Source organism: Ischnura elegans (assembly GCF_921293095.1).
Source record: "Ischnura elegans chromosome 13 unlocalized genomic scaffold, ioIscEleg1.1 SUPER_13_unloc_2, whole genome shotgun sequence".
Classification (NCBI taxonomy): domain Eukaryota; kingdom Metazoa; phylum Arthropoda; class Insecta; order Odonata; family Coenagrionidae; genus Ischnura; species Ischnura elegans.
The window spans coordinates 6,176,876-6,192,280 of NW_025791658.1; the positions used below are offsets into that span (position 1 = coordinate 6,176,876).

General features: G+C 38.5%; 1 long non-coding RNA gene across 2 annotated transcripts in view; it reads right to left on the reverse strand.

Annotated features, from left to right (window-relative positions):
• LOC124172669 overlaps positions 1-15,405 on the reverse strand; it is a 30,930-nt gene that overhangs the window by 11,413 nt on the left and 4,112 nt on the right. Inside the window, exon 2 of one of the 2 annotated variants that reach the window (XR_006868239.1) lies at positions 11,220-11,337. This is a non-coding gene — a long non-coding RNA (uncharacterized LOC124172669). Of the gene's footprint in view, positions 1-11,203; positions 11,338-15,405 lie in introns of both variants that reach the window. The other variant, XR_006868240.1, reaches the window with a different exon arrangement.

The window sequence follows — 15,405 nt, forward strand, 5'->3', positions numbered from 1 at the left end:
AAATGCTTGATGAACTTAAATTACAGGAAAACCACTCTTTTACACTTTTGACGGGGACAAGGAAAAAAAGTGTAAATCGCGGGAAAGTGTAAAATCGAGGTTAGGCACAATTTAATGAAAAACAACCCCTTTAAATATAGATAAATGTTCTATTTTTCATATGAATCATGTTCTAAATGAATAGTAAGTATAAAACCTTTAATTATGATAACAAAAAATTCTTTATTAGTACTGAACTCTCAGTGAGGTAGATCATGTTTTCTGATCAGATTTTTAGATCATATTTTCTAATTTCATAGATCAGTCTTTTAAATGTTCTTCATCAGCTTTTTTAAACAATTTGCGATTTCTCCATCATCAACTTCTTTCCATGATTGTGCTACATAGTGTAGTGCATCTAAAACTGATACTTTGAAGGTCTTAGGGTCCCTCCCACTGTCTTTAAGATTAATTGCTTTTCTCACTAGAATCCTGCGGTAGTTGGATTTGAATACATGGATTATCGCAAAATCTAATGGCTGTAATTGGCTGGTACAATTTGGTGGGAAGAACAATAGTTTTATATTCCTCAAATTCATAATTTTTGGGTGGGTTGGGCATTGGTCTAAAAATACTATAAGTTTTTGGTGTTGTCCACCCATCTTGGCATCTAGAGCCTGCATTTGTTCCTGAAAGAAATGTAACGTCATCCAAGCTTTGGTATTATAGCGGCATAGGTTGTGGGATATGTCTTGATATTTTTAAAACATCTGGGATTTTGGATTTTCCAATAACAAATGGCCTTAACATTTCACTACCATTAGCATTAGCACCTAACAATACTGTTCAACGAGCTTTGCTATGCTTTCCACTACGGCAAGATTCACCTCTAAAGTCTTACAGGGAAGTGTATTGTAAAAAGGCCCGTCTCATCTAAATTGAAAATGTCTTTTGGAGCATACCCTTCTATATGCTCACTTAAACAATGTTTTTTCCACTGTGCCACTGTTTGGGGATCAATACTATTGGACTCATCGCAAACTGTTTTATATACAACATTATGCCTAGACTTAAACCTGCTTAACCATCCATTTGAAGCCTTGAAGTCTTCAATTCCCATCCTCATTGCCATATGCTGCGCTTTTTCCTTTAGAATAATTCCGCTGATGGGTATGTTCGAGGACCTAGTGTACTGAAACCATTCTTTTAAAATTTCTTCTAGTCTATCATATTTCGAGTACTTAACATATTTTCGCCTCTTTGCACTGGGTCCGCATTCCACTGCAACGGTTTCTATCTTTTTGCGAGTTTTAACAACAGTGTTTAACGTGGACACTGGAATCCCAAGCTCTTTGGCAAGGGAAACGCGTGAGCCTACATGTGAGTCAACTCTTCCCAAAATTTTAATTGTATCTTCTATTGAAAAAGTTTTTCTCTCTCGTTTCTGGGCCATTCCGTATTTGATTCGCGTTTATTGAAGCTGTCACGAAAAGGGCAGGGAAAAAGAGATTACGATTAAAACGAGTTTAAAATTGATCGAAGAACTTGGTAATAATGTACGCGAAGGAGAACACCCATTGCGTGGATCATCACGAGAACGACCACGAATATAAACATAGCATCTATATTCGTAACTACGATGCTTACAAGTGAAGTGGAAAACCTGCAATATTTACCACCAACGAATGGAATGAAATTTAAACGTCGCAATCAACCTATCTCCAGCAAATCCCGCGATCATAAATACTCATATAACCTCTGTGCCCGCGATAGTGGTCAGAAACAGATGAAGAAGGAATTGTTGTAGTATTTCAAAGAGGCCGTATTAATGATAGTGGCGCTGGTGACAGGTATGCCAAAAGGCAAGGAGGTTGTAAATACAACTTCCTTTCCTATATTTACAACCTTCTTGCAAAAAAGTTATCCCAGGCTCCGATCTCTAAAACTCTTTCTTCTTGATTACGGTGCGCTATCCGCCATGTTCCCTTTGGCGGCCTGGCGTAAATAGCGGGTCATTTGAAATTTCGTCAGCGTAAATGCGGGGAAGACTTAACATTGTAGAGATACTTAAATCATCGGGACTTGACGAAAATGTCGCAAATTGCGGGAAAACGTAAAATGCGGGGGCATAAAAGTGAGGTTCTACTGTATGTCATGAATACATCCTACTAGGAATATTTCTTTTTTATTCATTTGGCACACATTACTTATGTTGATATTCTATGAAAGTTAACCCATTTGCACCCACCCCTTGGGATATAAATTGACCCAAAACACTGTCGACTTTTAAAGAATTTGAACACATTTGCAGTGTTTGTGTATACAGTAAAACTTCGATTTTACATCAAGTCTCGTTTTTACGCAGCGACACTCAAGTCCGGCCGGAAAGCATAGGGAATTCCAATGGCGAAACTTCGATTTAACATCTTTTCTTGATTTTACGCAGTTTTTTCGATTTTGCGCAGCATAACCCCAGCCCCAAAGAGGCCGCTAATCTTGATTTTACGCAGTTGTCTTTCGACTTGTTTTGAAAAACCCGGCTAGAGCAATATGAAGTTAGGTTATTTATTCGTCTAAATGAGTTACAAAAATGAATACAAGAACGAATTTAAGTATACCGGGACTAGCCACGGTAATAACTTTACGTGAGTCACCCGCAATGCACAAATTGTGCGATAACTCCACAGAGAAAAAATCATTCGCCTTGACCGGGATGTTTTCCTTCGCCCCAGCGAAATATAACGGCGAAATTAGCCGTTAAAAATCCTCCCGTGCCAACATTTTGGCTTCCAAGGTGATCCAAAAAAGATAGTCGTACTTCTAGTATGGACGTAAGTCGATGGTGATTCAACACGATGGTAAAAGCATACGTCTCATTCCGCGGGCTAACCCCACATCTGCGGGACGAATGGAGGCGAGGGAAAGTTGATTGCGCGGCGTGCTTATTAGAGCTGATTCAACTTGTATCTCATTTTCAGTGGGTTTAAATGAAACATTGTTGGAACTTCAATAGATATTAGCTTAACTCCGCTAGGTGGCAAGCGTTTATTTTTAACGGAACGGGAGTTTATGCCCTCGGAGAATAACTCGCGCCGACAATTGTCATGCAATCATTGAAGTCAAATCAAGACGTGAGTGATAAGGCAGTCCCTTTAAACTCAGGAATGGCTTAATGCCATTAAATCGAAATACAAAAAGTGTCCGGTGTTGTTATCAGCTATGGGGAAGCAAAATATTACGATAAGATGAGTCACACGGCTTGTGAGCCGAAGGTCCCGGCGCTGAATTCGCGGAAGAATGCCGACAGAGGAGCTATACCCGGTAGATTCTATCTACTTATACTAAATTTTCATGGGAAAATGGTTTTTTAATACGTAAAAATTATAAAGAAGGAAGATTGTTCCGGACTATTAATAATTTTTTTATTCATCACTGGCGGCATGACGGTAGTTGCGCGGTTATTTAAATAGCTCACTTTAAAAAAGTGATCTTAACACCGGAAAAATCTGATTTTCCTAATATCCCGGGTCCTATGTGCTACGTATTATCTTTGGTATGCTATTTGGAAGGAGGTAACTGATAGCTGGGGTCATTAGAGCCATGAAGTAAGGGCTGGGGGGATAGGAACCCTATATTGGCATTAGCCAGGTTGTAATGATAGGCCTTAAAGGGACGAGGGCTTAACGTCTCATCTGCTGGACAGAGTGGTGCACTGGAAGTGCCCTCCACATTACTCTCAAGTAGGGATAGGGCCATCTCTGATAAGTTTCTGCTACTGCCAGGACTTGAACCCAGGCCCACAGGGTGTAAAGCCTTTGTGATGTATTAGCACAATTTTGCTCTGTTACTGGGGTTAATTTGGATGACTATCCTCAGATATCTCATTTCTTCAATCTCCAATCTTTGTTTGTCTGCAGGTGGTTAAATGGATTTCCTGAAAACTGCTTTTAATGAGAATATTTTCGAAAATTAGCTTCTCTGCGAGCATTTAGTATCACCATTGCGACATTTCTCCTGGGTAACAGATGTAATCTTAGCGCCAGAAATTCTAGCAATTCTACCATGTTATTCAACCATGGGAAACATTGTTCAGGATTGCAACTGTGTTTCTCTTAAGGTAACACGTCATCTGTGGTGTTGCTTGTGAGTAAATAAGATTATTAGGCTTCATTTTCTTGCCCCCAAATGAGTAATTGAATCCAGGAAACATATATCTGATACGACTGAAAAGGAATTCATGCTCTTTTACCATAAAGCCACACATAATGAGACTTTTTCTGGATCCGGTTCTGGCTCAAATCAGAACTATACAAAAGTGTTCTAAAAATTTCTAAAAGGGTTTCTAAAAATAATGAGCAAGAGTTATCCTGAAAACTATACTTCTCCTCAATACCAACTCTTGATTTTACACACTTTGATTTTACAGTGTGCCCATATTTCGGTCCCTCCAACTGCATAAAATCAAAGTTTTACTGTATAAGACATTCCCTGGAGTATTTGACTGATTTTTACCAAATTTTGATACGTTGTTGAGAATTAGCTGCTCTTAAGGCCATTTTAGACAGGGGCACATACTTGCACAATCTGACGTGTGTATGAAGGCACAGTAAAAATTGCATAGTGTGAAGCGGTGAATTGCTAGAACACAAGAGCACATGCGTGGAGGTGTGATGGCAAAACAGACGCTGTTCTAACCTGTGCAATAGGGTGGTTTCCTAATATTTTTTTATTGCCTTAATCAAAAGATTATTACTCCTGGAGTACGCATTTCACACTTTTAGATTTTTAAATGACGATACCTATTTTTCACGATTAAATGGAAAGTGAAAATTTTCAAGCACGCGAAAATGTGACTGCTAAGTATGAATAATGGGAAAAGCCCGTGTGACGTCATTCTGGTTCCGCGCACCGCTGTGTGAGGCCACCTTGGTGCAAGGCTATGAGCACCGCTGCGATGCAGGCTGCTAGCAGGTAGTGCTAGGCTTTGAAGAAGATTATTAATACCTTATCAAACGAAGGAAATTTTCCGACCATTGGCAATTTTAATAGGTGATTATTAAGGGATGTTTCCCTGAGCTCTGTGCCTCATGCATGCATTGGTTATCTCATACTATGTATAACTCCCATCTACTCGTATAGAAACTAGGTCCCTGTGACGTCACATGGAGTGGCATCGCATGGGCGCCAATCTGGCCTTTTTCAAATGAGGTGAAAACTGACCATTAACATTCGTCTAAAGTGGGATTTCTAAAACCAAACAATTTGCATATTATGAATAAAGTAAAGGTTCGTAACATCAAAATCCATTTGTTTCTTGGATGAAGGAAACTACTAGGGATGAGTCGATTCCAAATGTCGATTCTCGATTCCGCCGATTCTCGGGCACGGAATCGGAATCGAGAATCGATCGCCTAAAGTCGATTCCGATTCCATCGATTCCAGGAAGATAAATGTTTTGAGCATAGACTATAAGTTTGGGGCATAAATGCTGCCACACACCTAAGCGGCCGCGGTGTCAGCCTTGCCCGCGCGGAGGATACGCCCCGCACGCGGGTGCTGCGACGAACATACCTAAGCGGCCTCGGAAACATTAAAATGTCGGCAAGAGCGAAAAACCGACGAACCCTGAAATACCTCGTGTTCATGATCAACTCTCAGAGAAAAAAAATTGGAAACCACGGGATCGGGAAGCAACGCATGCGTTTTCTGTACTTTTATTAACCGCTGGTCACGGCAAATCAAATTGTTACGATTATGAATCACATTCGGAGAATTCATCTGGACCACCAATTTTAAAGTATAATAGATCGAAATATATTTTTTTACTTTCGAATGATATTTGAAGTCTGATGATAATAAAAACGTGCAGAGAGCGAGTTTTTCTGTGAAAAAAGTTTCTTATAAATACGCGCTGAGAGCGGTTTTTTTATATAAGTAACTTTTTTAGACTAACACGCGCCTGCGTCAATAATAAAAAAATTAGACACATTCACGTTTGTATAGCCCAGTTTCATCAATGCAACCCTTGAGGAAGTTTATACTTGCTTGGCATAAGCCGCCGCGGCCTCCGGGCAGACTCGACAGGTTGCGTTCGGCCGCCACGGCGCACCCGCCGGGCTGCTGGTATGTATCGACGCCATGAACGCTACATTATTGTTTAGCCACCGCGGCCAAACGAGAATGTAGCCACCGCGGCTATTGTTATTTTTAGGGATGGTCGGATCGGATACCTCGGATCCAAATACCCGCGGATATTGCCCTTCATCGGATCCAAAGTCGCGGAAGACATCGGATCTGGATCGGAAATTTTAAATAATAGCTTCAGTGAATGTAACGCCCCATAAGAGTGGAAAGATTTCCGATTCTCTCTTCGAATGCGCCGTCGCATGCGATTCTTGTCCTACTCATGAACTGTTTTGTTTGAAAGCTCTCGCAGAGGTTGCAAGTATTTTTTTTTCGCATCCGAAATCACACGGACCAAAAATCATTGTCTTCTAAGGAAAATATCAAATCACACGAAAACAATTGAAGCGTGTTTCATCCCTACCTCGTCTCACCAACTGACCTCTTTTGGCCTACCTGCTTCAATTCTCCGTTTCTAGACTACAAATGCTAGGAGAGTGACTTTCTGGGAAAGTGTTAAAATTAGTTTAAAACCCATTATTAAGTGCCCGGTTTTTTCAACAATTTTCCCCCCTGGTTTTGGATCCCCTCCCCCAATTGAAATTCCTGGCTACGCCACTGCTCCTTCCCCTCCACCTCTCCTTTACACGCTTTTGCTGCCCACTCCTTCCTCATGCTGAGCGGTTGAGCACCTCGTCGCACGTGACGTTATTACCGTTTTAAATACTTTTAATTGTGTTGCTGATTGCGCAGTTGCAATGTAATTTAATGATGCACCAATAAAAATGTCTTTCATTGTGTATAAACATTTCCATTAACAGGAGAACCAATGAATGCAGTGTGCGTGCACTATGGCGTAAATTATTGCGAGGATGTGCTAAATCCACCTCACCATACTGAAGCATTTTCGGATGAAACACAAGTCCGTATGCGATGAGAAAGTAAAATTCGGGGGAAACGCGTGTGAGGAAAATTTGAATTCAGTCGATAGCAGGGGGGTAGCCAGGAATTTTGTTAAGGGGGGGGTCCAAAACCAGGGGGGAAAATTTTTAAACAACAGGGTACAAAGGAGAGGTTTTCAAACTAATTTTAACGCCCTTCATAATAGAAAAAACTTCATTTTTCAGAGATTATTATTTTTTTCATTTTTGTAAATTCATGATTTTTAATATTTTGTTTCCTTTCATGAAGGAAAGTAATTGTGTTTTTATATTTTGGGGGGTCCTCTCGCTACGCTACTGGTCAGTGGTTCATCCTAAGATTTTTCCTATTTTCATTTCCAAACCCAAGTGTTACAGTTTAGGCCCTCAGTATGTAAAGATGTTTTTAAAAAACAACTTGAAAGCCCATAAAAAAATTTTTAATTTATAAAAATATAAAAATGTGTATGAAAATCTAAAAAGCATTCCATTGATTGTATGTACCCACAATAAACTTGAATAATAACTTTGTTTAATGGCAGGAATTCGAAAATGCATTTGGAATCGAAAATATCAGATTCGAAAGATCTGGCTCCAAAAATCTTGAATCTGTCCATCCCTAGTTATTTTATTCCATTCAATTCTTAAATTTTAATGACAGCAATACCACAGATAAATCAAAATCCCACCTGCTATAAGGAGTAAGAATCGATGGAATCGGAATCGAGAATCGATTTGAAGGAATCGAAATTGGAATCGGAATCGAAAAAAAGTGGAATCGACTCATCCCTAGAAACTACCCTATTGTGCCTAAAGAATTACCATACTTCCTAGTAATTATTCATTTAATTTTTTTTTATGTGTTCTGTTATTATGGTTACTTTTTTGCAGAAGCATTTTTTTACTCTCATAAGTCATGAATAGAGGAGCTTTTTCTGTGTTTGTATCAAATACCGATTGGTGCATAGCTCCATTTGCTATTTTTTACTTACGTTTTGTGCATTTTTTATGCTTTGTTTCCTGATGACATGGAGAAACATTTTACATAGACATTTCAAAAATTGAAAAGTTTAAATTTTTTTGTTACTATCCACTTTGTAATTAATGTGCCCGCAAATTGCACTACATTATTTTTGTTTTCATGGATTTTTTTCCTGAACAATATTTTTAATTTATTAATAAGGGATGGGGTATAGTAGTTTTGGAAGGAGGAAATTAGCTCTCTACAGTCCAATGTTTCCATTTGGAAAGAAATTTTGAAGTTGTCACCGAAATACATATAATGCAGTCATTTTATTGCATTTATCACTATTTTTTGGCAGATAATGAGTGAAATTTATTTTTAAAATGGGACTTGTGAATTATTGATGCGCATAAGACATTAAAAGCCTATCTAAGCAATTGCCAAATTTAGCATCTCTGTAAGGAGAGTCAAATTTTATTCAAAAATATTTACCGCATAGTATTCATTATGAAAAATTTTTATTAGCTCAATGCTGCACATATCCTTCACTATAAAATTAGTTCATTAGTCTAACCAGCGTATTACTTTCCAGGAAAAAACACATTACCGTTGTATGGTCCCATTTAGGTACATTGAACTTGATGTGAAGCTTTTAATGGGTGTTAAACCCTTAATCCTTTGGCTACTAAAGACAAAAATATGCGGCAGGGCATTTCTTGACCCAAGAGACAAAAGCCAAAAATATACTTTTCTTAGCTCTCCCCCTTTTATGAAAGAAGGGTAGTTTCCTTCATCAAAGAAAACGAAAGGCATTGATTGCGATTCATTACCCGCCATTAATGTATTCATAATATACAAATTATTTGGTTCTAGAAATACCACTTTAGACGAATGGCAATGGTCAAATTTTATCCTCATTTGAAAAAGGCCAGATTGGCGCCCATGCGATGCCACTCCACGTGACGTCACAGGGATCTAGTTTCTACACGAGTAGATAGGAGTTTTACATCGTCTGAGGTTACCAATGCATGCATGAGGCACAGAGCTCAGGGAAACATCTCTTAATAATCACCTATTGAAATTGGCTAAGGTTGGAAAGTTTCCTTCATTTGATAAGGTGTAAATAATCCTTATTTAAGCCAAGTGCTACCAGCTAGCAGGGTACTCTGCTACCTGCTAGCTTCCTATGTCATATCAGTGCTCAAAGCCTTGTCCCAAGGTCACCTCACTTGCGGCAGCGGGAACCTGAAAGACGTCACACGGAGTTTTACCATCATTCATACCTAGCCGTCGCGTTTTCGCACGCTTGAAAATTTTCACTTTTCATTTAATCGCAAAAAATAGATATCGTCATTTAAAAATCTAAAAGCGTGAAATACTTTATAATAATAATCCAGGAGTAATAATGTTTCGATTTAGGCAATAAAAAATAATAGGAAACCACCCTATTGTTCATTCAGTCAGTTTTGGAAATAAATATTTGTTCATACAGCCCTCAACATAATAATAAAATGTGTTCCGAGAACTTCTTTTTAAGTTGAATAACCTAACCAAGGCATCACTAAGTGTAGTTATTCTGCAGAATGCAACGCTACATTACAATTTTGCATTGATTCACGATTGTGACAAACTGATCTACAGTTTACAAAAAAGTAAGACACCAGAGTTTGAGAAGCTCTATTGTCTATTTTTCTTTTTGTTGGATTATTTACTTCAAAAAATTTTACAATCCATAGTTAAATTTCCTGCACTTAATTTCTCCTAAAAAAATACCCATATTGTGAATGCAAAATTAGGTTGCCCAACTTTGTGCCCCTGGTATTCTCATAGTTTTCACACAGCAATAACAATCAATTTTCAATTGACCCATTGGTTTTGAAATAAGCTGAGATTTGTGTTGTTTACAACAAATCTATCAATTTTCATGGTATAAACAATTTGTTTTTTGCAAATTGTGTGTAATAGATCTGGCTTTCATATATTAAAATCCAAGTTATTGGGACAAAAACTACGGTAATACCAAATGCTCAAATTTGGGCAACCTGAAAGACCTTCTTAGAAAAAATTAAGAACAGAAAATACTATTGGGTGGAATTTTTTTGAAGAAAACGACCCAACGTAGAAATAAATTCTCTATCGATTGCTTTCTGTTGCATTGTAATTGATAGCTTCCTTTAGATCATAGAGCTCCTCAAACTCTCGTGTCTTTTCTTCACTATCAATCTATCTTTTTTACACAGTAACTGCACATGCGATGCGGCCGGAGCCGCAAAAATTTTGCTGACCACTGGAAGGAAGGACGAGAGAAACGATGAACACTTCCCGGATTCATTACCGTTTAACTTCACCCGATACTTAGGTTAGATTGTGCCCAAAGTGTGAGTTCCTATATTCCTATACACCACACAGTGTTGCACTTGTCAATCTCAAAGGTGCCAAATTTGAAATTTAAGTCTTGCTAGGATACAGAGTTCGTATCTCTGAAAGTTCATTAAGTCAAATTTTCGTAACTAGACTTACTGAACCATATTACTTCCAAACTTGGGAATTTCCTCTGAACATTTCTTTTACAAAATGAAAATTTTGTCAACCATATAAACAACTTCGGCCTTTCACTGCTAGCCCACTTCAGATGGAATGTGCAAACATTCCCAAGGTTATTTTACTTACAAGTATAGAAGTTTAAAGGAAACAATTCATCAGATGCTACACATGGAGATTGCTTCTCTATGAAAGCAAGGCTTGGGCGTTAACAGCAGCAAAGAAGTCAAGATAGGAAGAAGTAACGAGGCAGTGGAAGAAAAGAGAAGTCTTCTGAAAATCTTAAGCAGAACACGGGACAATTTCATTGGCTACATTAAATGGCTGATGGCCTGATGAAAACAGTCGTAGAAGGACAGGTGGAAGGGAAGAAGGGCAAGGGACGCCCCCAAATGAGTTACACAGGACAATGAGTTATAAAGGACGTAAAAGTGAAGAAATACATCACTATGAAAAGGCTAGCAGATAGGAGAGAGAGGAATGGAGAGCTGCGTCAAAGCAATTTTAGGATTGTTGACTAATGATGATGATGATTAAACTAACTTAAGTACTTAATTTTATTGAATGTATCTTGGTTTTTTACCAATTCTAATTTTCTAATTTAATTCTAGATTGAATTTAAATGCTCATGTCTCTGAAAGTTCTTAAGAAAAACGTTTACAAATCAAAGGCTTACTGAAAAGCAATCTCACCCAAGGATCTTGGTAAACTCCAACGTCCTGCAACTTATCCAACGAGGCCTGCTCAATCCCCAGACAGAACTGTTGCGGGAAGGTGAAGCACAACTCCAGGCAGTGGCCCTTGAAGATCCTGAAAAGAGTTAACTTGTCAGACAGAGCAAACCAAGGAGGTTGTAAATACAATGGAGGCGCTGTATTCGAGTTTTATGAGTGGTCAAAATTCCACCATCTTAGTTTAACAATTTTGGACTTAGTCTCAACATTCATTGTTATGTTTGCCTGTATGTGCGTAGACTAAAAACGTCATGCGAACACACACCCCAGTCACCCGAACCTGATACATACTCTCAATGAGTTTTCACTGCATATGAATGGACAGCACTGCAACATACAATTTAAGATGGAGAAGGAATATGACGGTTAATTTCTATTTCTGGGCATTCACTGGAATTGGGATGGAACCCTGGGCCATAATAAGTGTAGAAAGAAAATAATAACCCACACCGACCTTTACCCTAACGAGAGGAGCCACCATCATCCTCCCCAAAAGATGTCCGTACTCTCAACCCTCATACACAGGGCCATCTCTATTGCTGACAAGGATAACATCCGCAAAGAAATAGGGCACTTGAAGAAAACCTTTCCTCAGAACCGCTTCAGCAGACATGATAGACATGGCCCTAAAAAGGGCCTTAACCCCCTGGTAAGACTTCATCAAAGGAAGAGTCTACTTTGAAATCCAAGGCCTATCTCCCATATATATCCACCATATCAGGGAAGATCTCTAGAACCCTGAAGAGCTCTGACATCCACCTGCCTCCACCAAAATTACGAGATCAACTTGTGAAGGCAAAGAACCCAACCGGCCCAAAAACTGTTGGGAGTGTGAGGCGTAATCAATGAGGTTGTGAATATCTGGGGGCACTCAATATATTTAAGTTTATACGAGTTTTAAGCGAGGCCTTAATTCCACCATCTCGGTTTGACCATTTTTGGACTTCTCAAACAGTGTACGTACATACTTGAGTATTCTATTCCTTATATCGCCTCTGATTGATATAAACCTCATACAATACAATTTTAAACGTTTGTAATAGAAGGACAGAAAGGTTCAAATGGATAGTTTGTCTTTGATCTAAACGAAACTGAAGCCAAGGTAACTCCGGCAGTTAATTTAGGTATGGAATGGAACAGAAAACTGGGTCATTTAAAATTTAAAAGCCTTATAAAATTGTCATCAATATATGTCATACTGTACCTATAGAAATTGCAAGTACAAAAGACACTAATTTTTGTTCCGTTTGCGTGAATGCAAAACAAACCAGATTCCCATTGAAAACTGAAATAATGCGAGCAAATAGAAGTTTGCAAATAATTCACACTGATGCGGTCCATTTGAGACTAAAATTATTTAATTTACAGTTTTGTCCCTCCGAAAATCAAGTAGCCAACATCTTAACGAAACCCTTTTTAAGTATAAACTTATAAAGATTCAGGAATTTTATTCTCATTGTAATCAAACAGTAATTTGATTTTAAAAATTCAGTGACTACTAAAATATTTTATTGTGCTAATGGATGACATTATTTCAATCAAACAATGTTAATGAATTAATACTACTAATGTTTATTTGAAGAATGTTTGCAAAAGTAGATTTAAGCTTTAAAAACTGCCAAGATTATTGTAAAATGTTGTATTATTATAAAGTTGGTTGAAAACACTTTAGCCCTCGTTTAAATTCTTAAGGCCGTTTTACACGGTACACGGAATTGAGCCATCTGACGTACGTGCGAAGGCGCAATCAAAATTGCGTCGTTTTAAAGCGGTGAATTGCTAGAACACATGCGAGAAATCGTGGATGCGAGACGGCAAAACAGCCCATGTTCTAATTTTGTTCATGCATTCGCGCAATAGGGTGGTTTCCTATTATTTTTTTATTGCCTAAATCGAAAGATTATTACTCCTGGAGTACGAATTTCACGCTTTTAGATTTTTAAACGACAATATCTATTTTTCGCGATTAAATGAAAAGTGAAAAATTTCAAGCGCGCGAAAACGCGACGCATAAGTATGAATGCCGGGAAATCTCTCCGTACGTCGTATTTCTGGTTCCCCCTCCCGCCCGGTGAGGTGACCTTGAGGCGAGGCTTCGCGCTGATACGTCGCAGGCTGCTAGCGGGTAGCTGAGTACCCTGCTGGCTGGTAGCGCTTGGCTTAAATAAGGATTATTAATACCTAATCAAATAAGGAAAACTTTCCGACCTTAGCCAGTTTTAATAAGTGATTATTAAGACATGTTTCCCTCAGCTCTGTGCCTCATGCATGCATTGGTAATCTCAGGCAGACGATGTATAACTCCTATCTTCTCGTATAGAAACTAGGTCCCTGTGACGTCACGTGGAGTGGCATCGCATGGGCGCCAATCTGGTCCTTTTCAAATGAGGATAAAAATGGACCATTGCCATTCGTTTAAACCGGTATTTCTAAAACGAAATAATTTGTATATTATGAATACACTAATGGTGGGTAACGAATCTCAATTATTGCCTTTTGTTTTCTGTGATGAAGGAAACTACCCTATTCCACGCCATTTTAGAAATTAATGCAGCTTAACCTGCGCAATTCCTTGTACCATGTGAAACGGCCTTTAAATGATTCAATTCAAATATAATTCAAATAATGATTTAAGATGCACAAAGATCATCCTATTCGAGAATCGAGACAAGCAATAAGCCAGCTATTGGCCAAATTCTGCTCTGAGCAAAAGCTCTGAGGATACCCAAGGAAACCATGTTGACAAATCATTGGACCTTCTGGGAATTTACTGATTTTTCTAATTATAATTTTGGTATTAAGCCACCATAATGTCGCAAGTAATATATTTTAAGCATTCATATTAATGTAAAATGCCTTTCCAATTGCCATTTTTTGCTACAATTCATTTCTAAATTCTATTTAGCTACTACACTTAAAATCACAACAAACAAATTTTGGGCCAAGGAATAGGTATTGGACTGATATTTTTTATGTGAAATCAATTTGAAATAAAAGTTTTTGAATTTCCAGATTGGGGTAAATATGATTATGCATAAATGATTCACGCAGGGATAATAATATAATTCCAGGGGTATAAACTTCACCTACAATAGGGTGGTTTGCTATTTTTTTTATTTCCTAAATCGAAAGAATATTACTCTTGGAGTAGTCATTTCACGCTTTTAGATTTCTAATTGACAACATCTATTTTTTGCGATTATATGAAGGCTAGCTAGCAGGTTGCAGAGTACCCTGCTAACAGGTAGCCCTTGGCTTATCTATAAGGATTATTAATACCCTATCAAACTATGGCAACTTTCCGACCACAGGCAATTTTGATAGGCGATTATTAGGAAATGTTTCCCAAAGCTCTGTGCCTCATGCATGCATTAGTAATCTCAGACAATGTAAAACTCATGACCACCCATATAGCATCTAGGTCCCTGCGATGTCACATGAAGTGGCATCGCATGGTCTCCTGTCTGGCTTCTTTCAAATGAAGTTAAAATTGACTTTTAACCTGTTCCCTACACAGGGCGTGATTTCACGGCCTGAATTTTCTGATGCTAAAGAAGGAAGGCCGGATTTTCACGGCTTGAATTTTTCGAAGCAAAATGCTAAAGGCCGTGTTTTCACGGTTTCGCGGTCAAGCATGCCAAGTGGGTCCCAACCGCCATTAGGGTCCCTCGGCGCGAGAGGTCTGACCCTTTTCTATTGTCCGTGTGGGGATTACCTCGGCCCATTCAGGCTCTCAGTGTCCCACTCAAGGAAGGTGCTCATGGTCACTTATTTGTTTATAAGTTAAAATAACTAAAAACGATCATTTTGCAATTAATGAAAATCAATGCGAGGAATTACATTCTGTATGTTCTGCTGATTGGTTCCAAATTTTAAACGGAATTCTAGCGTTCATATTAACGGAGTTGATCATCAACGAGAACAACTTTTGGAGACGCTAAGGTTAGATGTTTAATAGGGTAGTTTCCTTCATCAAAGAAAACGAAAGGCATTGATTGCGATTCGTTACCCACCATTAGTGTATTCATAATACACAAATTATTTGGTTTTTGAAATACCGGTTTAGACGAATGGCAAGGGTCAAATTTTATCCTCATTTGAAAAAGACCAGATTGGCGCCCATGCGATTCCACTCCGCATGACG